Below are 25,788 nucleotides of genomic sequence, written 5' to 3'. Positions count from 1 at the left end.
TTGAATGCACATTGGTTTCCTTGACTTTGCATGTGTCTTGCTTTGCAACTAATGAAGGAGGTGAAAAAAAATCTAGCTGGGACAGTATAATTTTTTGCTCCAGCCAGTTCACAAGTCCCATTGTTGCTTCTACTTCTCCACTTCCCTCCCTGAACATCTCCAGCGTCAATGTCGGCTTCAGGAAGCACCACGTGGTTTTTTTGAGGGGGGCTATTTGGAAAAGGGTAGGCAGCGAGCCTGGCTCTTGGCTCTTGTACCTTAGAATTAGATGGTTATAAATATATGTAAGTGTAGGCACTGCCCAGGGTAGCGTTTCTTCATAAAATGCTGCTTGAAAAGCATGGAGAGGATAGTGGGGATCTTTCTCTCTCCTTCCCTCCACACCTCCACTCCCCAGCTTGGTAAGAGGAAGTTATTATCTGCGATAAAAGCGGCTGTTGACATTAGAAATACAGACTCAAGGACCCAGACGGGAAATTTAATAAAAAGAAAACAAATGTCGGAGGGAAAGGGGAGGTTAACAGTATTGCAAAGCAAAGCCAGATGCAGCAGTAAATATCTACCCAGAGGCGAAGTACGAGCTACTACCTTTCAGGCGAGCTTGCACAGCTCAGTTACTCATTACGTCGGACATGGGGGGAGACACACACACATGCCCTTTGGTTGAAGGAAAGCAAGGCCAATTACGTCTCTCATTTTGACATCTTGTGGCAGCCTGGGAGAGGGAAAGGCGGTTAAAAGGTGTATCAAGAAAGCTTTTCTTCCAGGCTTCACAATTCTAGTTTTTTCCTCCCTCTTCCAAGACTAGAAGTCACAGATATCCCATGAAGCTGAATGTTTGAAGATCTAGGACGGGGGTGATGTGGGGAGAGAAAGTACCGTATTTTTTGCTCTATAAGACTCACTTTTCCCCTCCTAAAAAGTAAGGGGAAATGTGTGTGCGTCTTATGGAGCGAATGCAGGCTGCACAGCTATCCCAGAAGCCAGAACAGCAAGAGGGATTGCTACTTTCACTACGCAGTGATCCCTCTTGCTGTTCTGCCTTCTGAGATTCAGAATATTTTTTTTCTTGTTTTCCTCCTCCAAAAACTAGGTGCATCTTGTGGTCGGGTGCGTCTTATAGAGCGAAAAATACAGTACTTATTCACATAGCATACAGTTAAACCAGGGAACTGTCTCCCAGAGGAGGCAGGAATGGCCACCAACCTGGATGCTTCCAAAGAGGATTAGACAAATTCGTGGGGGAGAAGGCTATCATAGAGTAATAGATTTGTAGAGTTAGAAGGGATCCCAAGGGAATGCAGGAATCTCAGCTGAAGCATCCATGACAGATGGCCATCCAACCTCTGCTTAAAAACCTCCAAGGGAGGAGAGTCCATCCCCTTCCGAAGGAGACCGTTCCATGGTGGGCGACTGCATCTAGCCATGATGCCTATGTTATACCTCTTGGAAGCAGTGATCCTTCTGAATGCCAGCTGCTGGAAACCAAAGAAGAGGAGACTACTCTTGTGCTCAAGTCCTGCTTGTGGGTTTCCATATTGGCTGGCCACCTTGGGAACAGGATGCTGGGCTTGAGCACATACTTGTTGAAATATACTCGGGGTCCTATAGTGATTTCATGCTCTTTATTGCAGCTTGTAAAACAGTGATTGAATTGCCCCCCAAACCTCAGGTTATACATTATACATTATTTACACAATGAGTCCCGTCTGATTGGCTGATTCTGCTTCCCTCCTGGAGCCTGATTGGTCTTTCCCTGCAAGCCAATCAGTTGTTGCATTCTACGATCCTATCAGCCTAATAGGCTGATTAACTTCCTCCTGGAGTCTGATTGGTCTTCTCCTGCAAGCCAATCAGCTGTTGCATTCTAGGATCCTGCTTGCCTGTTGTTCTAGGATCCAAGCTTAGTACATAACACTTGTAAGGACAGCCTCCTGCAAAGGCCCATCTAGTTCTGTCTCCTGTTCTCACAGTGGCCAAACAGATTCCTATGGGAAGCGCATAAGCAGGGCATGAGTGCAGCCGCACTCTGCCCACCTGAGATCCCAGGAGGTGGTCTTCAGAGGCCCCTGGTGGTGGAAGTAGACAATAGTCATTGTAGCAAGTAGTCATTGTGCTCTACCACTGAGCTACAGCCTTTCCCCAAAACCTACTGTGTCTGTGCTGAACCTCACGAAGGGTGACTGTTTTAGCACATGACCCTAGAAGTGCTTTGGAGCAATCTGCTTATCATCTGTGTGTGTGCATGGAGATTGCTTATTTGCTTATGTTCTATTTATGAATCTATGCCAGAGAGGAAGTGTAAGGGAGCTATTTCCAAACCAAATGTTTACAGTTTAGCCAATGCAAATTCCAAGCTTAAATTATCGGTGTGGCGAAACCAAAACACCTGTGCGTTGCCTTTGGAAATGGATTAAAACAGGAATAGCTAACCTGTATCTTCCCACACCACCATGCGGTGAGACTGCAACGCAGACCATTGGCCATGCTGGCTGGAACTGATGGCAGCTGAAGTTCAGCAGCACCTCAAAGGCCACAGGTTAGACACCCCAACAGACTCGCTTTGGAAGTTGGTCAATTCAACATTTACGGGCAACATTTCTGGAAGCGTTCAGTCAAACTCTGCAATGGGTTCAAGCTCCACAAAGAACAGGGCTCTCTCAGGGGATTAAAAGCATCCAGCTTCTTCATAGGCATGACAGGGAAGGCTCTGTTACTCAGAAGCAAAAGCTTTTGCTGCCTCTCCACTGCCCCCGCCCCGCACTCAGCACTGTCTCCAGGATAAACTTTAGTGCAGACCTCTTTTTTTTTTCTTTTTTAAAGCCTTTCCAGTGTTCCCAAGCTTTCACTCCAGGCAATAGGTTTGGCAGTTGTGAATCTGAAGTGGATCCATTTAAGATGATCAGAGGAAACAGGCTGACAGTGAGCTGATTAGAAAGCTCTTAGAGGCTCCCGCACTGAAGGGGAGGTATTCTTTCCTGTGTGCTGCTGCCTAACCAGAACTCAGGGGCGCAGTTAAGGCAGATTTGATATCCATCCCTTGGAGAGCGTTGTCTGCATGTCCAGAGACACCAAATAGAGTGATTTGAAAAGCAGGACAGCCAACCAGCCCTTTGCCAGCCTTCCTGTCTTCCTCAAGTTCTGCTGTGAGGAGGGAGATAACAAAGGAAACAATATTGTGAAGAACTGGAGGAATTTAAAGTGACAATGACAAGCAGCTTCCTTAACTCTTGTCTTTTTGAAGAATCCCCAGAAAAATGACTCTTTCTTCTTTCTTTCTTTCTTTCTTTCTTTCTTTCTTTCTTTCTTTCTTTCTTTCTTTCTTTTTATTTCTTCCTTCCTTCCTTCCTTCCCGTTTTGAATTTTCTATAAATAGTATATCAGGGAAAAGTGACAATATTTTGAGTGCTAGAACATTTCAGAGCATTAATTTCTGGCTGAAGGACAACCACGTTTGCAACTCTTACATATCTGTGTGGAACAAGAGATTCTGAGTTTTCTTTTGCTTTCTAAACGCTCCTCCAATATCAGTCCAGTTATTGGGTCACTGCCATTTTTTTTAATTTTATTTTTACATTACAATTTGGAGAAGGAGGAAAGAGTTTTATTTGAGGGAAATGTTCAACAGCCTTTAAAGGGAATGTTAAGATCAATGAAGTAAAAGGCATTCCTACGGCACCAGCTCTAAATTAATCCAGTTTTCATTCATATTTCAAGAACCTACACTCTGTAGGTTCTCTGTAGTACAGAATTAAACAAAGCACGTCTGTCACTCCTTTCGCTGCTGCTTCCGCAATCTAGGAAGTGGGAGGACCCACAAAGTGCTTCAGGGATGGCATGACTTATAAGGAAGAACCCACAGAGCTGCAAAAATATTAGGGTCAAATATAGCCCAGACGTGTGGTTAAAGAAAAAAGTGGTCCAGATACTGTGCAGATGCAGAATGGCATTGCTTCAGGGGCAAGGAACCTATGGCCTTTTCTTCAGTCCCAGTCAACGTAGCCAGTGTTCAGGGATTATTATGATTATGATTATTTTCATCAGGAAAATAAAGCACGACGAGGAGGAGGGCACTCTTCTTGCATGGCTCACAACTTACCTTTGAGCTGTATATTAAAGGATGCAGCTTTGCTCCAGTTCAATTTTCAGTTTCATTGTTCTGCATGGGACAATGACAATAAAGATATTGTATCGTATATCGTTCTTTTGAGAAGTTTCCACTGGATGTGACAGGTTTCATGGTAACCCTGTTCCGCATCCCTTATACTACAGCAAATGTATTTCATAAAAAGGATCGCATGTCTGTTGCAAAGACAATCCCATTTTAGCCTTCCTGCCTCGGCAAGAGCTGTAAGGCTAGCCTTGCTAGTGAAGGAGTTTTCTCTTCTGGTTTCTTGCTGCTTCTTTTTGTTTGGGTTTTCTCTTCTGGTTTCTTGCTGCTTCTTTTTGTTTGGGTCTCGTTTTGTGTATTGGAAGAACACTGTAAAGCCCTTGAGATGCTCATAAAGTCTTTCATTGGCTTGCTGGACCCATCAGAGAAAGGGTGTGTGGGTGGCATTCATGCAAGGAGCTTATCAACCTGCCTGAAATAGTTATGCTTTTTTGGCCCATGGCAGATAAATAAATGAAATGAATTAAACAAGGAGGAAGAGTGCCAGCTTTGCTGCCTTAAATCATGTTGCCATTTCAGATAGTAAATAACGATGTGTTTGGAGAATTTCTTGACTAATTGCCATAGTCTGAGCCGAGTCTGCCTCTCTCTGCCCCACTTACAGATGTACACAACAAGCCTTTTAAAGCGGAGGTCTTTCCCAGTTTGCATCTGCAGCAGAATTGTTTTATTGTTTTATTGCTTGTGTGTTTGCTGCTCTGGACTCTTTTGGGAGGAAGAGCAGGATTTAATAAATAAATAAACACACCACGGAGGCTGATCCATTACCATGAATGGGGCACTGCCCTACCAACCTCAATCCGCCCTCAACCAACCCCCACTCTAGAATGCTTACGGTGCCTGCAAATTTAACCAACTTCTGACAACAAGAAGGGCAAAGACTATAAGCAGTGAATGGGGGAAGAACAAAGCTTCATTTTCCTGAAGTGCCAAATTAGAGTCTGTTATGTACTGAGTTGAATAGGATCCAAAAGGCAGCAGTCTGATTGGTCCTAGAACCATAGGGTCCAGAATGCATCAGTCTGATTGGTTCATAGGAGCCACCCAATCCAGCTCCAGGTGGAAGTGAATCCGCAACCTGATTGGCCTACATGTGAATCCCGGAATTAGCCAATCACGTGGGGCCCATTGTGTAAATAATGTATATAAAGCAGACATTCTGGGGGAACTTCCATTCCTCCTCACCACTATGAGCTGAATAAAGAGCATGAAATCCACTCTCGACTCCGAGTATATTTCAGAGTCCAAATTGAAACTTGTGCTTGATGAACACTCTAGCATATAGGCATGAATTACTTGGTTGAAATCAATGGATTTAAGCACACCTTACACCAGTGGTTTTGTGACCCATATAAGAATAGACATACTCAGTAAGGGCTGGGCTTTTGACTCACAGCAGCAGTTTGAAGATCAAGTTTACTGGTTTAATCCCCCCGATTTATTATTTGTGCAAATGATTTACTAGATGACTAAATCCTAGTCATACTCAAGAGTACACCCATTGAAATTGATGGATATGGCTAACCGAAGTCATGAATTTTAATGGGTCTACACTGAGTAGATACCGCCCCAAGCATTTATTGTTAAATTCATTTAGGAATCAGGATGTGTGCTAGCTTGCATAGAAAGGAGAAAAACAATGTGCTGATACCAATGGAAATATATATACACACAGAGAGAGAGAGAGACTAGTAAAGTATCCAGAATATCTAGTTTTTCACCCAAGCTTGGTGTGCTTTGGAGTTGAATTCCCATAAAAGTGCTGAAGTTCATCTTTGATCTCAGGATATATTTCCTTTATAAAAAGAGGTTAACATAACTGAGGTCAAGTGGGATATGTCATGTATCTAGTAAAACAGTGGTCGCGCTCTGAAGCAATGAGCCAGCAATTGTAGATTTATTCCTTTTCATCTGTCATGAAATGCATTTTTTTCAAAACCTAGAGAAGAAAAATCCCCAACCAGATACCCCATTCAGCATTACATTACATTCCATTTAATCTAAACTGAGCAGGGTTTTTTTATATATAAAAAATATTATAAAGAGTTGTGCTAAAGTTAAATATCAAGTATAAGTCATTAAGTCAGAACAGACTCTTGTGTTTAGCCAGGCAAGTCCCCTTTCAAGACAAAGAATGGAATTCAACTCAGGAGTTGCCACCATTTCTACTCTCTCTGCTCCTGAGCTTTTAAAAATACAAATGTTACCACCTAGTTTGGATGCCCAGTTTTTCCCTTGTGGGGCCTCAGCTCTAAGCTAGTTTGGAGACAAAGGCCAGGTTGGAAAGCAGAGTGGAGAGTTTAGGATGAGGGTTTTGGCAGAAAGGTGGCAGTCGGTAAAATGCGGCAGGCTGGAGCAGAGGGACAGAGGGCCATGGCTGATTTATCCTGGCTTCCAAGACTGTGGTTTAGGAGAAGCAAAAACCTCTTGGGGTGTAATGCTGTAAGCCCCCCCCCCCCCACACACACACATCATAGGCTCAGGTTGTATATATGTGCAAATAACATAGGACCCAACTCCTAGGGAGCTGAGGTCCCTTCACCAGCCCACCCAATAAAATATTTGAGGGGGCTGCCCTCAAAAAAGTTAATTGGCACAGCCATTCAAATGGTGTGTGGGTGTGTGGGTATGTGTGGGTGTGTTTGTGTGTGGGTGCTGCATCTTGTGATCAGTTATGTGGGGTGGGGCTTACGTGCCCCACCCAACATTCTATTCAGGTTGGCACCCCTGAAATAAACCATATATCCTAAAGACGTTACAGTCTCCCTGTGCCTCATTTCCAATGGAAACACAAAGTGCCTGGACCAGGGGCTGCATGCACAGGTGTTGAATTGTGCCCGACGTGGGGGGAGGCTGAAGTCACACGTGCAATGTATGTGTGCATGATGTCATGCGTGCTGCGTATTGTGTGTGTGATGACTGTCACATCGGAAGAGGCAAATCAGGTGTTAGGCTTCAGGGACTCGGCTTCCTCCGCCCCCCCCCCTTTGGCAGTAGTTAAGCCGAACAAAGTGAAGGAGTCTCTTACCAGTTAGAGATTTTAATGATCACAGCGAGAGAACAAAGGATCCATTCCTAGGAATGAAGGTGCTCCCAATTAAGGATGCCACCCACTACCCCCCTTATCACCCACATCACTTCCGTGTCTTGCAGCCTGTTCTTGCAACCACTTTGCTTTCTGTGCTGCCACCTTATCTTTGACATTGGGCTGAGCAGATGGAGTCTGTTAACTCTCACTATCCCAGTTCTTCTCCTAGCTGTTCACCACCCAGTTCTTCCCAACTTCTGTCTTCAGAACTATGTCCCTCTGCAAACCACTGTTCCAAATCTATACTGTCCTACTGCTCCTGGGAAGATTCAGGATCCTGATCAGGAACGGGGGGGGGAGGGGAGGGGGAGGCTCCCACCATTCCTCATCTGTGCAGCCTCCTCAGCACCACCCCTGACATCAGGTCTCATCCCAATGAGACATTCACCCACCAGGCCACGCTAGTCAGTGAGGCATCTCCTGACGCTGCGTGGCCCGGGACAACTTCCCGCCAGGCCTCCTCCGCCCCCTCAAGATTGGGGGGGGCTGAACCCTGTCCCAGTGGATATTGGGGAGGCTGTAGAGGCCTCAGCCCCATAGAGTTAGCACACCTGATGTCATGTAACAATATGTTCTGTTGATTATAAATTGTGCCCCATGCATTGGTCATTGACAGCAGCCAGAAGACCCAGGGAAGCTGCAACCCTGCCTTCCAGGAAGGATATCACATCAAAGGGGAGACTAGCCAAGTCCACCCCCCAGGCCAGAAAAGGTGCAGCTGCCCTCCCCCCCCCCCCCCCTTGTTCCCTGTCAACGTTTGTATTGAACCTTTTGATTGTGATCCAGAAGCTTTTCCTATCTGGGTAGCACTTAGACATTTTTATGCTCTTTGTAAATGTTAAATCACGACAACGTGAGATGGGCAGCATTGCTTAGCTGCCCAGGAAGAGGCCTGATACCAAGTCAGGCCAATGGTTCCTCTAGCTGTGTATTGTTTACACAGCATCTTCCCAAGGTTTCAGGCAGGAGACGTTCCAAGACCTACCAAAGTTGCCAGGGATTGAACCTGGCGCCTTCTGCATGCAAAGCAGATGCTTTACCATTAAGCTACAGCCCTTCCCCAGTTAAAAATGCAACAAAAACACCCTTCTGAAAAAAAGACACAGGAGAAGCATGGCCAGAAACAAAGGTTATGCAGAGGCATCCCACTTCAAAGTGGCAACAAGTTTCAGGGTGCTGAGCTCAGCCAAGGTTAGACCTAGCATGTCACCTGACCCAGGGCTTGTGGTTAGGGAGGAGAGAGTGTGGCCTTAAGTCCTCATTGGGACAGCATGCTAAAGCAAACCTTGGCTGAGATCAGCACAGTACAGCAGAGAGGAACAGAGGAGCTCACACATTCGCATGGTCAGGCTCAGGCATGTTTTGGCTTACCATATCTTGTGAACGGACCCAGGAGAAGATACTGTACTTCCTGCAGAGCTGACAAGTCAGGAGAGAGCACATCCATGCACCAACCAAATGAAGTGCGTGGGGATGTTTTTATAAGTGGGGTGAAGAGCCCTGAATTTCTCTATAGGCCATTGATAATGGGAAAGCTTTGAGCTGCATTCCCACAACATTTTTATGGTAAATGTTACTTTGATTTATTCTATGTGAATTTGCAAAATTCACTCTTGATACTATCTTTCACAGCAAAATATACACACACAGTCACAGAGAGAAGGATTGAGAGGACATGCAGCTGGATCCCGTCCAACAGCGGCACTAAATAACTTATGAAAATGGTTCGTTATGTTTTCGCTGGAACTAAAACTAAATCTGGAGGTGAAAAGACAATCAACAAAGCCGCAATGTTGAGACTCCAGAAATAGAAAACAGCTGTCTCCAGAGGAAGCCTTGGCTGGCTCTGGACAGGGAGATAGTCCACAGAAGCAGTGACTCCAGCTCAGTTTCTCAAGGAAAAACTGCAGAGCGTTGAACCTCAAAGAGTTAGGCATCTCAGAAAGTTGGCCAGGGGGCGATTCACATGGAGGAACCATATTTCCAGTTTCACCAGTTGCCTCACATTTTCGCTAAAAGATCAGCAAAACAAAAACAAAACAAAACAGCAACACTCATTCATGCAGAAGGATTTAGAGTTAGCCAAATCGCATGCATAATCAACGAGGATTAATATATGCCTGGAACAAGTGTGGTTTTTTTCTGGGGAGATACAGGGGTATGCATGCCCCTAAACACTTTGTGAATCTAAGTTTGGCCTCATTGAGTATTTCAATATGAGTAGGAAAATGAGAGTACCCCTAAACACTTTTTTAGAAGAAGAAGAAGAAAAGCACTGTCTGGAACACACCAAAAGACACACCCTTGGGTTGGTAGATTGGTAGACTGGTTGAGGGTTTGCCATTTTCTCCTACAATTTATACAGATGCATGCAGATTTCCCCAACCTTCAATCTACAGAAGTTGCTGGACTCTGACTCCCATCAGCTCTATCTAGCATGGCCAGTGGTCGGGGCTGATGGGCTCTATAGTCCCATAACATCTGGAGGGTGCCATATCAGCCACTCCTGCTTTGTAGAGCAACCTCTGCTTTGCAGAGCTTTGCAAAGACAAGGTCCCTTGGCTCAAATAGTTTATAGTCCAGCAACATTAGGCTTCGGGGAAAGTTAAGTTGGGGGGAACTTGTCTGAGGCTGCAAACCCATTACCATTTACTCAGCTCCAGTGCACTCTCATCACTGGTGTTTGAAGCTGAATGCACCTGATGTTAGCCCCAATGTATCCTGTAGCTTCTTGGAAAATACTGCTGTGTGATGCATTTTCCCTCAAACCGCCTTCCATGCAATTTGAAAACATAAGCCGCAGCTAAGCTGAAGTTTGTGCATTTGAGGCACCCATCATGCATGTGAAGATTTCAGCTTCATTGAGTAGGAGATCAGGGGGTTGTTGGTGCAGGAAAACAAATCAGGCAATGCGCATTGGGTGAAGACATCCTGGCCAGCTCTCTGGTGTGTACAGCTACATTAAAATGTGGTTTGATGTGCTGGGGTGTGGGGCGCAGGATGACCTCACTGCATCTTAAGCTGCTAATGTGTACAGGACCTGACTTCTTATAGCATGGAAGCTCTATAGCAGTAAGCAGGAACCCAAGAGATGTAGCACTTGTATATGTACAGAATCCCTGTCAGTCATATAGATGAACTAGGACACAACTGCTTCTCAGTGGTATTGCATTTCTTTCTTCCTCTCCAATAGGATTTTATTAAGACCTTTCATAATAAATGCAATAATTTCTATACAGTCATAGCTCTTGTTACGTTTGCTTCAGGTTAAATCTTTTCAGGTTGCGTCCCACGGCAACCCAGAAGTACCAGAAATGGTTACTCCCGGGTTTCTCCACTCACGCATGTGCAAACGCACAAAATGACGTCACGCGCATGCGCAGAAGCGGCGAATCGTGACCCGCACATGCGCAGACGAGCAGACATGGGTGGCATTCTGCTCATGTTGTGAATGGGACTCCGGAATGGATCCTGTTCACAACCAGAGGTACCACTGTACAACATTTCTATATGGATGATTCACAATTCTTTAGTATCTTTCCCCAGCAGCGGCAGAGCATACGCCCGCTCTGCCCAGGGTGGGCGGGCTCCCGAGGGTAGGCAGGATGCAGAGGGTGCCCTCCCAGGCACAGGATAGCCGCTCGGGTGCATGGAGCGGTGCACGTGCCCTGCAGCCAGGGGTGGAGCAAGCCGCCCATGGGGGTGGAGCGAGACGTCAATGGCAGACATTTGGTGCACTGCCCACCTGCGACTCCCAAGCCTCCCCCGAGCTGTTAAAATGAAGGGGGAAGGGTCCCCCTTTGCCACTGGCAGAGCAGCACAGCTCTCCCGCTTCCCCTGACGGCTCGGAGTAGGGTTGGGAGTTGCGGGCGGGCGGCGCGCCAAATATCACCCCCCTCAGCAAAGACACCCGTGGCAGGCCACCCCCACCGCACCCCCTTCCTCCTCCCCTGTTCCCCAGTCTTGTTGGGAGTTGGAGCCAGACATATCTGGAGGACTCTGGAGGACCATAGGTGGTCCAGCCCCAGCCTATGGTATAGCTCAGGGATGGGGAACCTATGGTCCCTCCAGAAACGCTGTTGGACTACAACTTCCATCAGTCCCCGCCAGCATGGCCAATGGCCAGGGATGATGGGAGTTGTGGTCCAACAGCACCTCTGGACAGTTTCCGCTTCCCAGCCTGAGCTCACCTTGGCAATGACAGCTTGAATGTTGCACATATGGATCAAAACCAGGAAAGCCTCCGAATAAAATGGAACAATGATTGTTTCCGATGGGTTTCGTAGAACGGTGCCAAATAAGATGCATTTGTCTTGCTGCACCAAAGGGCTGCGGAAGCCATAGGAAGGGAGGGAAATGCAGGAAGATTATATGTTGCACAAAGGCAGTCAAGACAAACATTAAAAGCAGGGGGACTGAATACAGCTCTAGAATGTCTAAATTACTCTTGGCCAAAATGTCTGGCTTACCACTGGAATAGTATAATTACAAAGCTAGCATGAAGCAGGCCGTGGATCTAGTTACCCATTTCTTACTAGCAATAGCAGCAAAAACTTCTCTCTTTTTTCTTCTCCCGCTTTTTGCCAGTAGCAGGGGCGCTTGACAGAAACCTTGTGTCTTATACATGATGTGACTTATAGGCAAAAACTGTTTTTAATCAGGCAAATCTTTAACTGGTATGCAGTTGCGGTCTCACTTCTCAGATGTCAGGCGGAACTGAGGAAAGGAGGGGAATTAAATCAGTGGTGTAAATTTTGTTTTAAAATGTGTACTTCAAATACCCCCTTTATATCAACTGGGGGCCTGTTTAATTAGGTAGTTGTGTTGTCCTAGAAAATGCATGGGCAGTAATGTGGAATGTTTTGTATCTGTTTGTTTTTCTTAAGCCGGAGTGTATTCTTCTCTCACCCCTGTCCTTTTTTCCCCTCCCTCTTTTCTTTGCCGATCTTGCGAAGCACAAATGACCCCACAACAAATAAAAGAAGGCTTCGCGTTTGCCTAGGCCTAGCTGATTAACCGCACAGTTGTGAGCCAAGCTGCTTGGTTGGACAAGGCAAGCCTCGCTTTAGGTTTTGAGGGTTTATACGGGAGAACGGAGACCAACGGGGACCACTTGCTGTTTCTAGCAAACTCAGGGCCACATTCAGACCATACATTTAAAGCCCAATGATAACAGTCATGGCTTCCTCCCAAGAATTCTGGGAGTTGTAGTTAAGAGTTGTTAGAAGACCCTGTTCTCCTCCCAGAGTAGTTTAACAATCATTCCTTCTTCACTCACCCAGGGTTCATGTTTCCTTTGGAAACGAGGCGCAAAAGAAACTGTAGTGTCTTTAAGCTATAGAGGCAACCCAGCCTGATGGGTGGGGTATAAGTAATAAATTATAAGCATTATTATATGGTTTATCTACACATATATCCAACCTGAGCCTATGATGGGGGGGCTCACAGCTTTGCGCTCCCAGAGGGTTCTGTTTCTCCCATGGCCACAGGCTTGGATGGCAGCTGAAATCTGCCATGACTCTCCAGCTCCCTTGCTTCGTTTAACAGGCTGCCCCTGTTTTTCCTAAAACACACCACAGCCAACTGAAATCCTAAAAACTCCTTGTTATGTACTGAAGTTCTCACCCTGGGCCAGCAGGGGGATACTGTAGATAGTTATGCAAATAAGGGATCGAAAGTGACGTTCAGTGATTGGATAGTTTTAGAAAATTGTTACAGTTACGTTGTACCGGAGCTCTATATAAGCAGGCTGACTGAACCCTTCAGTTCAGTTCTGTTCTGGCCTCTGAATAAACAAAAGCTGTTTGAAGAATCACTGTGCCGTCTGATATGTTCACCCACAACTTAACACTCCTCCCCTTCCAACATTGGCCTCCCCCCTGTCCCCACTAACTCTGAGCTGAAGGAGGGACCCCTCTCTCCGGCGAGATTCCCAATGGCCCATCATTTTCCTTTCGTTCTCCTTAATGGCCCGTTCCAGGTGATTTCCTGAGCAAGGGAAGCCAGCTTGGATTTATTTTAACATACTAAATCCAGGGTCTGGAATCCAGGAATTAGAAGTGGGGTCCAGGCACCCCACAAACTCAGGGTGGCGCATAAGAATATATATATCCTAACAGTGTTTGTTGGATAGCACATACAGTAGTTACTAGCTCAGTGATGGTGTTCTTTGGCCCGGTGCTTATGTCACAAGAGTGCCGTGGCTCTCACGCTCCATCACTCCATCCCATAATACTCCAGTTAAGAAGAAAATGTAGGGACGATGTGGAAAGAGTGGAATGGGAACATGAAGGGGCACCCCTTTCCTCAAATATAGTTTCTGCTACTAGCTTGATTCTCCTCCACCCCCAAAGCCCACCCTCTCCATTTGGATTCCACATTGTTCCATTATAGAATGGCATCTACATACAGGAGCATACTGGGACATACTGGGAACAAAGGAACTGCAGTCACAATACCCAAAACATACAAAAGAACTGGATCCCAATCAGTCCTTGAGATGTGGAGGGCACTTGAATCCATCCGTGTGTGTGTGTGTGTGTGTGTGTTTGCCGACACAGCTCCCAGACCACTTAACTTTTACAAAGTACAGTCTTCCTCACTTCACTTATTTTATACATAAATTAAGAGGGAAGTGGAAATATTTTGGCTCGTTTTTAAAGAATGAAGTGCTTGGCATTCGTTCTTTTTCGCTCCCGCTGACAAATAAATTGTATCAATTATGCCATTCTCCTGGTCTTGTTATTTTGACTTCTTGACTTGCCCCATACCCTCTGATATATAAATTAGCAGCCTTCTGTACAATGCACAACTGTATTTGTTCACAAGGAACGCTTTGGATTTCTTTCGACGTTTTCTTTCACCCTCCCCACCCCCCCCCACCTTCCACTTCCTAATGGTTTATGCCCAGAAGGAGATCTTTTGAAAAATGACCTCCTAGCATAGGCTGTGTTTAATGAGTACATTTAAACATGCTTTAGCTACAAATCTTATCAGTTGATTACTTAACCTTTTGCGGATAAGTTAAATATTTTCTACAGTGTTTAAATAAGTATGATACTTAGCTTTCAATAGGAGGCAAAACCTGTGGGGGTTTTTTTCATTTAAATTACTACAGTGCATTTATTTATCTTCTTCTTTTTTATAATGATCAAAGAAAAGTCACATATTTGGAACACGGCAAGATATATTAAGTACTTTGTTATGAATTCTTCCGCAGTTTATCTGGCAGAGCTGCATGCCTCCCAAAATTGCGAGAAGTGCTGTCTTGAATAGACCGCAACACATCACAGGCTATAGCCTATTAAGTCAAACCTCGGTCTTCCCCTTGTAAAGAAAGAATGGAATTCAGGATAGATTAGGGTTACCAGACAAATTCCATCCCCAGAATGTCCCCGGATTTCATCTAATGTCCCCGGGAAATGCAGCAGCGGCAGTCTCAGCAGCCCGGAGCAGTTGACTCTAGCTGGCTTCAGGAGCTGCTCAGAAGTCCCCATATGATGGTGGTGCAAGGGCTCTAAGATGCAGCTTCCAGGCTGCCTCCACCTTCCCTGACCCCAGCAAGTACGGTAAGCTGTGAAGGGAGGCTTCACGCTGCCTATCAGAGCTTGCGTGCAAGCAGGAGGCGGCAGGGATCTCTCAGTTAGGCAATGGGAAGCCTCCCTTCCCAGCTGAGGGATCCCTGCCCCCTCCTGCTTGCATGCAAGTAGGAATGGGATTGGGGCTGCTCCAATGGGAAGGGAGGCATTGTGCTGTCTGAGAGATCCCTGCCCTCCTCCTGCATGCACACAAGTAGGAGTTGGGATGGGGCTGCTCCGAAAGGCAGTGTGGACTTTTGTACTTCTAACTACCAGCCATTTAAGGGAGTGGGGCTCCCATTTACCCTCTGACACAAAGCCACTTCCTTTGTTACCCTAACAACCCATACTTAAGGGGCCATTACCAAGAAGCCGGCCTGGTTACTTTGACAACTGGAATCCTCCACTGCATTTTTAACCCTTGCTGGATCGAGGAACTAGAAGGGTCTCTGGCATACAGCACAATGCCCCACCCCCTCAAACTCACAACCATATAAGTAGCCCTTGTTGGTCCCTTAGGGAAAGCATATCTTGACACAATATGGTGGACGTCCGCCAGTTGTGCTGATGCATTGTGGAATTGAGAATGTGTAGCACCAGAACTCACAGACCTCCAATGAAACTGAATGTTGGGAGATTCAGGACAGATCAAAGAAAGGACTTATTCACACAGCGCAGAGTTAAACCGTGACACTCAGTCCCATAGAAGACAGTGATGGCCACCAACATGAATGGCTTTAAGAGAGAATTAGGCAACTTAATTGAGGATAAGGCAATCAGTGGCAAGTAGCCCTGATGTGTGTGTTCCACCTCCATTGACCCTAGCAGATCCCCCTTTTCCTTAGGACATCCCTATTTTTATCTGAGAAACGTTGGAGTGTATGGAGCTATGCAACTCCCGAGCCAAGGAAATAAGTAACTCAACAACCTTTAGAAGACATCTGAAGGCAGCCCTGAATAGGGAAGGTATTTTTAAAATGATTAATGTTTTATTAAGTTTATATATGTGTGTATGTGCTGGAAGCTGCCCAGAGTGGCTGGGACAAACACTCAGTCAGGTGGGTGGGGTATGAATAGCAAAATGATGTTGATGATGATGGAATAGGATGTCCCTATTTTCATCGGAGAAATGTTGGAGGGTATGGAAAGGGGTCTCTGACTCGAGCCTTGCCCCTCTGCCATGACTGCTAAAGTTTTTTAGAAATTAAAAAAACAACTAAGTGTCTTACATGACGTGTACAGTGGTACCTCGGGTTAAGTACTTAATTCGTTCTGGAGGTCCGTTCTTAACCTGAAACTGTTCTTAACCTGAAGCACCACTTTAGCTAATGGGGCTTCCCGCTGCCGCCGCGCCGCAGCTGCGCGATTTCTGTTCTTATCCTGAAGCAAAGTTCTTAACCTGAAGCACTGTTTCTGGGTTAGCGGAGTCTGTAACCTGAAGCGCATGTAACCTGAAGTGAATGTAACCCGAGGTACCACTGTAGTTTGATCAAGGATATACCACTTCTGCCATGAAAACGTATGACGCAATCAATGCATCCATCCATGTTTTTGCCATGGGTTCCTTTGGGATCCAAGCTGTGCCACTGCAACTCATCCAGTCCCAGGGGGACCCAGTGATGCCAGAGGCCCGTTTCCAAACACAGATCCTGCTAGGGATCTACTTTTCCTGCAAACCTACACAACTTAAGTGTGTGCAGCGAGCCTACAGCTGGTCTGCTTCATAACACAGGAACCAGCCAGGAATGGGGCTGCTGAGTGATCTTTTATACAAGCTGCCCCCACCTCCGCCAGCAATGATGCTTCAGGGCCACTCAGCTCCACGGACATAATCAGACATTTGCTATTTTTTAATTTCCTTGAGGCAGCATTTGCTACACTCCCTTCCTCTGACGCTGGACCAAAGTCTCCTCCGTGGCTGTGCGATGGGGGCGTTGTCGTGCCAACAGTTACCTTCTGATCTTGGAGAACAAATAGGTATTTATTGCAGAGATTAAGTGAGTGACGCCTTTCAGCTGCATGCCTGACAAACAGCTTAGCCCTGCTGCCCTCCTGCTGACATTCGCCTGACCTGGAATGCCCACCAGACTCTCCAGAAAAGTGGCGTTCTTGTTTTCTCCAGAGCCAAGGCTGCTGCTGGCGACCAAGTCAAACAGCTCTCCACCAAAGCCACAGATGCTTAAGCGTCTGAACGAAACTCTTCTAGGCTGTGGTTCAACACCACTTTCTCCCCACCCCACCAAAAAAATAATAATGTTGGGAGCTTCAACTATCACCGAACCTGACAACAACTCTGCAGCAGCTTTTACATAATACCTTTCCTCCAAAGAATGCTACAACGATGACAATGTTTACATCCCTCCTTCCCTCCCAAAACAGCATGGGAGTGGTTGTGGTGGTAGCAGTAGTTATTACCCAATTCATTTCTGTGCCACCCTTTCTCTGGATGGAGCCCAGGGCAGTGAAGAACATAATAGCAAGAACAGCAATGGCACAAAATGATGAAAAACATTTGCCTGGGCAGCCGCATGATGTGACCCATGGGAGTAGCAAAATAACAAGATTGTACAACGGTGTTGGGATAAAACCAGGCTGAATCTTTATTGACAGCAGCAGGCCGGGTAAAGGTTGGCTCATATTGGGTCCCAGGATCAGTCCATCATTCCACAAGCCCCATGTTGATGGGATGGATATGCCTGGTGTGGACCAAACCTGTTCTGCGGGAATTGGTCAGTGCTGACCCTTGCCATGGTGCAAGCCAAGCAAGCAAGGTCTCACAGGGCAACCAGGGTGCAGATTCCTACCAGGCAGATAGGTAAAGGTAAAGGACCTCTGGGTGATTAAGTCCAGTCAAAGCCAACTGTGGAGTGTAGCGCTCATCTCGCTTCAGGCCGAGGGAGCTGGCATTTGTCCACAAACAGCTTTCCGGCCAGCATGACTAAACCACTTCTGGCACAATGGAACACAGTGATGGAAGCCAGAGCGCACATAAAAGCTGTTTACCTTCCTGACACAGTGGTACCCATTTATCTACTTGCACTGGTATGCTTTCGAACTGCTAGATTGGCAGAAGCTGGGAGAGAGCAATGGAAGCTCACCCCGTCGCAGGGGATCAGACCACCAACCTTCCAATCAGCAAGCCCAAGAGGCTCAGTGGTTTAGACCACAGTGCCACCCACGTCTGAAGATACCCCCAGACAGATACCCCAAGCTAAATAACAGTATTTTTCAGCAGTACAACATTATCCATCACTTAGCAAAGGAGGGAGGTGGCTTCATAACTGACACAAGGGCCAGCGAGGCAGAGCTGTTCAATTCCAGCCTTTGATGCAACGACACCACCATCACCACCTTGAGTTCAGTTTAGTGGAGAAAATGGTACCTGTGGGATGTGCTTCTAAGGTGATCTTCCTCCTGACACAATGCAGACCTGGTTCTCCCAAACAGATCCTGGTTAACAGCCCTCAGGTAGAGAGTTGAAAGGTGGGAAGGAGTTGAGTGACAAGAACATGTCTATAGTTGCAGGATGAAAGATGCATTTAATAACAAATTATATAATTGTAGAGCTAGTAGAGACACGAAGACAATCTAATTTAGTTCTCAGCACCAAAACAAGATCCTTTAAGTATCAAATGCATTAAAGGTCTATTCTCAAAGGGCGGAATTATTATTTTCTAGATTTATATACCACCCCTCATCACAAGATCTCAGGGCAGTTTGCAATATAAAAATACAAGGCGAAAGCACAAATGAATAGTTAAAAGGAAAACCACAAAAGACAATCACCCCACCTCCCACAATCACATTTGCAAGGCTGTAGAATATTAAGCAGCCAAAGGTCTGGTTGAAGAGGAACCCCCTATAATGAAGGCACCAGGCAAACCTCCCTGGGAAGAGCATTCCACAAATGGGGAGCCACTGCAGAAAAGGCCCCGTCTTCACCATGTTTATTCAGAAGCCCCACTGAGTTCAATGGGAGCTTCCTCCCAAGCAACTGTGCATAGGATTTGAGCATTTATTAAACAAATCTAGGTGGTTCAGGTTAATGATCCTTGTCATACCCTATAAGAAAGTGAAAGCAGAGAGGGTGTCTGTAAGTAGGAGTGTGGCTCTTCAAGGCTGGAGGTCGCTCTGTTCTGTACCCCCTCCACAGTTTCCCACATTTCCCCCAAACAGTCAGTCTGCATTCTGTGGCCACTGAGCAATTCAGTCCTCACAGGGCTGTTTTGGAAGTTCTTCCCCTTACAGTTTCTGTGGTCGAGGTTGTTTGCTTGTTTGCACTGTTGCAAACCCTGGGCTTTAGCCAAGTCAGCTGATACCTACCTCTTGTGTGAAGATGATGCCAGCTTGGCTACATAAGCAACAGTGCTCACACCTGTGAAATGCGGATTTCTCCCTGCCCTCCCCTTCAGTTGGTGGGGAGGGGATAAAGAGGCACTTTGCCAGCCCAATGCTTAGTGCTTCTGAAAGATGGCCAGACCATTGGATCATCCTGTTCTGCGTAGACTTAACTCCAGGGTCTCAACTGAAGGTCCATTGCCCAGTCCTGTTAGCTGGTATCTTGTTAAGTGAAGATCAGGGCCGTCTTTACCCGGGGGTGCAAGGGGTGTGGTGTACCTGGGTGCCGAACTATGGGGGGTGCCAAATGCACACCGGTCCCTCTTGATTGGCGGCAGTGAAAAGCAATGGAGCGGATGTTCCCGCCCCCTCCATCATCACTCTGCTACGCCGTAGCATCAGACAAAAGCAGTTTTTCTGCTGCATCATCATTACAGGTGAGCTATTCTCCCCCCCCCCCCCCAAAAAAAAAGTCAAAAATTTTTGCTTCCCCCCTCCCAAAAAAAAGCTCTACAACTTCGCCCTAATGCACCGCAACTTTGAGTTTAGCCCTGGTGGAGATGCTGGAGAATTCATCCCAAGGTCTCACCTGCTCTCCATCATGGAGCTATGGTCCCCACACCGACTCACTTGTCAATTCAGAGAGCCCACAAGGAAAGGAGCAGAACGATTATGCAAGAAGACCCTGAGACAGCTGGAGAGAGAGGCTGAGAAGTGGCCTTCCCAGATGTTGTCAGACTGCAACTCCCATCAGCTCTGACCATTGGCCATGCTGGCTGGAGCTGATGAGAGTTCAACTTATGGGGAGCCAAAGACAATCTTTGATCATATAAAGACATTGTCTGGTGCTTGGATGGCAGGAAGAAACTCCAAGTCTTAAGATGAGGGGAACCACCACATTGTCTTCTATGCAGGCTGCTATTCAGGGAGCAGATTAACATCTCAAAACCCTGCACTAGTCTTGAATTTATGCAGCCCCGTTTTAAGGTTAATGAAGTTCTTTGTTCCCACAGCTTTTTTGTGAAAAAGCAAACCCATGTGGCAGATGAAAATCTGACCAAAAAGAAATTAATTGACATCTCCAAAGCGGCAGAGATAGAATCTCTGGGAACGGCTGAGCTTATCAGGTGTCCTGTGGGCATGTGGGTTCAGTAGTGCCCTGACAACTTATGCCAAGGAATTTATCTGGGCATCTGATGCTTGGAGGTGGCTTGGCTCATAGCGCTTCACCAGGGCTCTGGCCTCTCTCAGAGGGCGTGGCACGCCACACTGGTGTGCCAGGAGAGGATGGCAAGCATGGCAGGAAGACTCCAGAACAACAAACATTTAAACATTTCAGTGTGGCAAAAGTACAGTACCAAACTTTTATTATTTGAAGAACATGGATCGGTATTTTTTCCAAATGAGAGCAAGAACATCAAGCAATACTAAGGGCAATTCTAGAATCACCGTTTTGCAATGTACTTCTTATCAATAAGAAATTCAGTATGGCACGAGCAAATTTTAATCTGAAAGTGAGGCCCACAGAAAAAGAAAAAGAAAAACTTTGAGAACTACTGAGCTTTCCTTTCAAGAATTATAGGGACAGAACTACCCAAACTGTATAGAAATTTATTCATGTATGCGACTACAGCAGCAAGAATGTTATTTGCCCAAAACTGGAAAGAAGAAGAAGTCCCGACGAAAGAAGAATGGATTAAAAAACTTACGGAATATGCAGAGAAGGCGAAACTTACCAGAAAAATAAGAAATCAAGATAACAAAGTCTTTATAAAAGAACAGAAATGGTTTATTTAATATTTACGAACAAACTGTAAACAGGTAAGAATGTTGGCAGGATTATTGTAATAACTTGCAGTTTTATAAGAGTATACATTTAAAGTAGATGAATAAATGATTAAGTTAATTTGGAACATGCAGAAAATAAATAAAAAAATTAAGGAACCGCAGAAAGAAGGGGAAGGAAGTCAAGTTTTGAAATGCTAAAATGATTATAAAGTTATTGAAATGTATAAAATTGAAAATCAGAAATAAAAAAAAACTACTGAGCTAGAGTCTCAGTGCTGATTCCATCCATTTGCTGTAACCTCCTTACCAATCCACTCCCAGTTCCATAATCTCCTTCCTCCTACTGTTGGTCTACTATAGTGGTACCTCGGGTTAAGAACTTAATTCGTTCTGGAGGTTTGTTCTTAACCTGAAACTGTTCTTAACCTGAGGTACCACTTTAGCTAATGGGGCCTCCCGCTGCACGATTTCTGTTCTCATCCTGAAGCAAAGTTCTTAACCCGAGGTACTATTTCTGGGTTAGCGGAGTCTGTAACCTGAAGCGTCTGTAACCCGAGGTACCACTGTACAGCTACCTCCAAAGACTACCTCCCCCCCTCCATTCACCTACGGTCTCCTCTGCTTTCCTGTTCCCAAGCTGTCCTGCGGTTCCTGTTCCTGCAAGAGAGGATCCTGAGATCTCTTAATCCACCAGACATCAACATTCCCAGGCCCTTTCGCTAGAGGGCTGTTGCGCGTTTACTCAGCGTGAAAGCGGCAGGTCTTTTTTTAGCCCAGTTTTCGCAGCATAACTAACTAACTAGGGCGAGGTGGGACAAAGGAGGCACCACCTGCGCCAAAGCGCAAAAATTGGTCTCCAAAGGTCAGGTTGTATGTTTACAGTTATTAAAATCACGTCAAATCATGTCACCTCTTCATTTCGCTTCGGAACAATTACCTAGACGTGTTTTTAAGGTGGCAGATGAGAAGCCAGATATAAGCTCGCTGCAGCTCCTTGGGAGGTTTGAAGAGGGAAAGCACACGTGGGATGCAAATTCAGCTGCACCTCTCAGCCCTGCCATGCAGCCTTCAAGGTTTCAAATTAAAAAATCACCCATTTGCTCATTTCCTCCTTTTTCCTGGACGTTCGCATGTAGGTCAGGAGCTAAAGTTGGAAGGGAAGTCAGGTGAGCAAGGTGCTGACCTCACATTCACCTTTGGCCACTCTCCGTAGGGCCACCAAGTCTGGGGGCATCCTCTTCTGAGTTCCCTGTGAAGCAGTGTGAGGAAGCATCTCTCTTTGGGGTGGAGGGGGTGACTCAGAGACTGGGGCTGCTACCTGGAGGACTCTCAAGAAGAGGGGAGAGAAGAACACGCCACAAGGGAGGGTGTTCAAAAAGGGGTGAGGGGCTCTGCCAGCAAGGGGTGACTATGACTGCAATCATGGACCAGGAATTCTAACAAAAACTGGGCTTCTGGGGCTCATAGGGGAGCTGTGGACTCAGTGGCATAGCGTGGGGGTGCAGGGGGGGCCGGCCGCACCGGGCGCAACATCTGGGGGGGGCGCTCGCACTCGCAGCTCTCTGCCCCTACCTGGCTCACTCACTCTCTCTCACTGCAGTGCTGGCTGTGCGAATCCGATCCAAGCCGCTGGGTCACCGCCCACTGTGTAGGGGGGGGTGCCAGGCGTGCGGTGCGGTGCGGAGAGAGAGCGAGGGACTATCTGGGGGAGGGACAGTGCAGCGGGGGGGGCGCAAATTACTTGCCTTGCCCCGGGTTAGGGGGCGCAAATTACTTGCCTTGCCCCGGGTGCTGACAACCCACGCTACGCCACTGTGTGGACTCAAAAAGGTTGAACACCTCTGATCTAATGTATGCACTGCCTGCCATGCCATAGGGAAACAGGAGGCAAAGATTCTCTAATGGAGACCAGCAGCCCCATATTGCTCATGAACCAGGAGAGAACTAGAGAAAGAAGCATCTGCCTCAAGGCTGCAGCTTATTTTTGCATCAGAAAGGCTCTTTTGATCTTGGCTGTGATGTCTTACAAATCAATTACAGTTATACCTCGGGTTACAGACGCTTCAGGTTGCATTTTTTTGGGTTACGGACGCGCCGAAACCCAGAAGTACCGGAACGGGTTACTTCCGGGTTTTGGCGGTCGTGCATGTGCAGAAGCACTAGATTGCGCTTTCTGCATGCGCAGACGCGGCACTGCAGGTTGCGAACGTGCCTCCCGCACGGATCATGTTTTCAACCCGAATGTCCACTGTAGTTAATACAGCTCCCCTGCAAATAGCTCCAACAGAGTACAGTCGCATTTATCAAACCCTCCTTTCCAGTCTATGCAGATCCCCTTAGAGCAACAATTATTAAACCACTCCAGGGCCTTTCAGAGTTAATGATTTCCCCTCTTTCCCCGGTTTGGCTTTCACCATATCTTGAAGCACACATTTTCCAGGCTTCATAAACCCATGGTAAAAATGGTCAAAAAGTCAAGCTCTTCCCCACTTCCAAGGCTACCTACCTTGAAATGCCCTTGGCTGGCATTACAGGTCTTCTTACTTCTAATTTGCTGCTGGTTCCAGGTATTTTACTTGTTGGTAGACAGGCCAGGAAGATTTGGTGGCTGGGAGCTGGTCCCTACCATTAGGCAGAGTGAAGCAGCTGACTCAGGCAGCAGACAAGGTGTTGGAGGACAGGTCTCTGTGTGCACCAGGTCATCAGTCAGGTGATCCCTAAGATGCTCAGCTGCCCTCAGGTGTGGCAGAAGATGCTGTTCTTTCATCAGTGTGTAAGTAAAATTCAGCTGCCAAGAACACTTGGTTTCACTATGTAGCACTGAGGCATCACCTTGCAAGCAGCAAAATTTCTTGGGCCACCCCTGGTTCAGAGACTGTGAACTGGGAAGACAAATTGCCTGGGAGACCAAAGAGGCATTAAGGGTGGGGTTGTATTTCACAGCCTTTTATTTCATACTGTGCCTTGTTAAATCTCCGTTTATCAAGAACAAGCTGTTTAACTGTAGAGGAGAGGAGCCAGTTTGAATGAGCTGTTGGCCAGTTTTATAGAAGTGGGTTTAGGTTCTAAGTAAAGGCATCATTGCGATAGACAGTAAGTTGACACTGCTATAGTTTGTATAAATTGGCTACAGGTGTCCAGGCAGTATATTTGGTCCTGGGAAGGAACATAGGTAAGAAGAAGAGCTTTGCATGCAGAAGATCCATGGTTCAAGGCACAATAGAGATTGGGTGCTGGTGAAAGATCCTGGAGAGCTTCTGCCAATCAGAGCAGATAATACGAGCCTAGATAAATGAACAGGCTGACTTCCTGTGATTCAAGTATTATTCCACTCCATCCAACTTTTCACAGCCAGAGAGACATGCTTGTAGCACCAGAATTCCCATGCCTACAGCCATTGAGCAAGCCCACCACCACTAATACACCTTGTGCAAGCAGCGATAAGCTCATGCTAAGTTGCCTCCATCCATTTTTTTAATCCTTTAGCATTCAACATAATATAAAAAAGGGCTATTGTTTCACAGCATCACCCAAAACTCAGGGCTTTTCAATGACGTGCAGTCTGCATGTCAACTGCTAAGGAATCCAGCAGCATTCAGGTTAGGCATGCAAATTGGCGTGCTGTACAAGGTGACCCAGGAAGAAAAATGGTCACTGGCGAGACCGTGTTTGTCTACAGAATTAGGCCACTGCCAGTAGCAGTACAAATATTTCCTCCTTGAAGTGAGCAACACAGCCAGGTATTCCTCCTGCTGGGCTGTTTGCCATCCGTTCACTCAGGTCACAAGATTACATCATTTTGTTGCTCTAATATTTCAAAGCAGTGGAAGGTTCAAAATGGGATCCAGTTTGCCAGAAGGGATGTTTATGTTTAAAGGGGAGACTAGTTTGGTCTATCTCTCTTAGACGTTCTTGTGAAAAAGAAGTCTTTATGCAACACAGAACAACTCCGTGTCTGAATGGGTCGACACCTGAGAGCCTTAGTCAGATGGCTGCTCTTCTTTACTTGGGAAGCTATTTTGTCCTCGTCATCAAGAGTTGTTGCTGAGTCATCGTGGACTCAAACCAAACCAGAGTTTTCTTCCTTTGGCATGTGATGAGCTGTGTGGTCTTTGCTTTGAGGAATGCTGGGGATTTATAAAGTTCTGGAAAAGAAAGGTTGGAAACCACTGGCAAACAGTGTTTGGAGTATCAGCAAGACTCAAACTGTTTCATTCACATTCGCTGCTGAGGATGTTCCAAGGGGGGTGGAAAAAACACATTTGTAACTGGAAAACCAGTGATGAAATACTAAGCATAAACAATGAGTATTGGAGTCCAGATAACTCTATAACTTATTGACTAGAACTGCTTCCCTGCATGCCCTCCAACATTTATTTGATGAAAATGGGGACGTCCTAAGGAAAAGTGGGACATTCCGGGATCAAATCAGAACCCAGAACAACTTCTGTAAATCCAGGACAGTCCCTGGAGAATAGGGGCACTTGGAGGGTCTCTCCCTCTTAGTTGCAGATCCCAGAACCAAGTGGACAGGTCCAGTCAAGAATATAATAGCCCAGTCAAGAATATAATAGCCCTGCTGGAACATACATACATACATACATACATACATACATAATTTATTTCCATAGTTCAAACCATACTCAAGGCGGCTTACAACATGACAAAAATATGTACCGGTAACTACAACATAACAAGAGGAGCCATTACCAATTCCCACATAAATCACAAGATCTAAAATAAAGATGCAAAAAACCAACAGCAACAACCCCCCACCCAACAACAACAACAAAACCCAAGCAACACTCCAGACCAAAGGCCCATTC

Source organism: Podarcis tiliguerta, assembly GCF_965153285.1.
Source record: "Podarcis tiliguerta genome assembly, chromosome: 12".
Taxonomy (NCBI): Eukaryota; Metazoa; Chordata; class Lepidosauria; order Squamata; family Lacertidae; genus Podarcis; species Podarcis tiliguerta.
The sequence above is the reverse complement of the archived record's forward strand: the minus strand, read 5'-3'. Positions refer to the sequence as shown.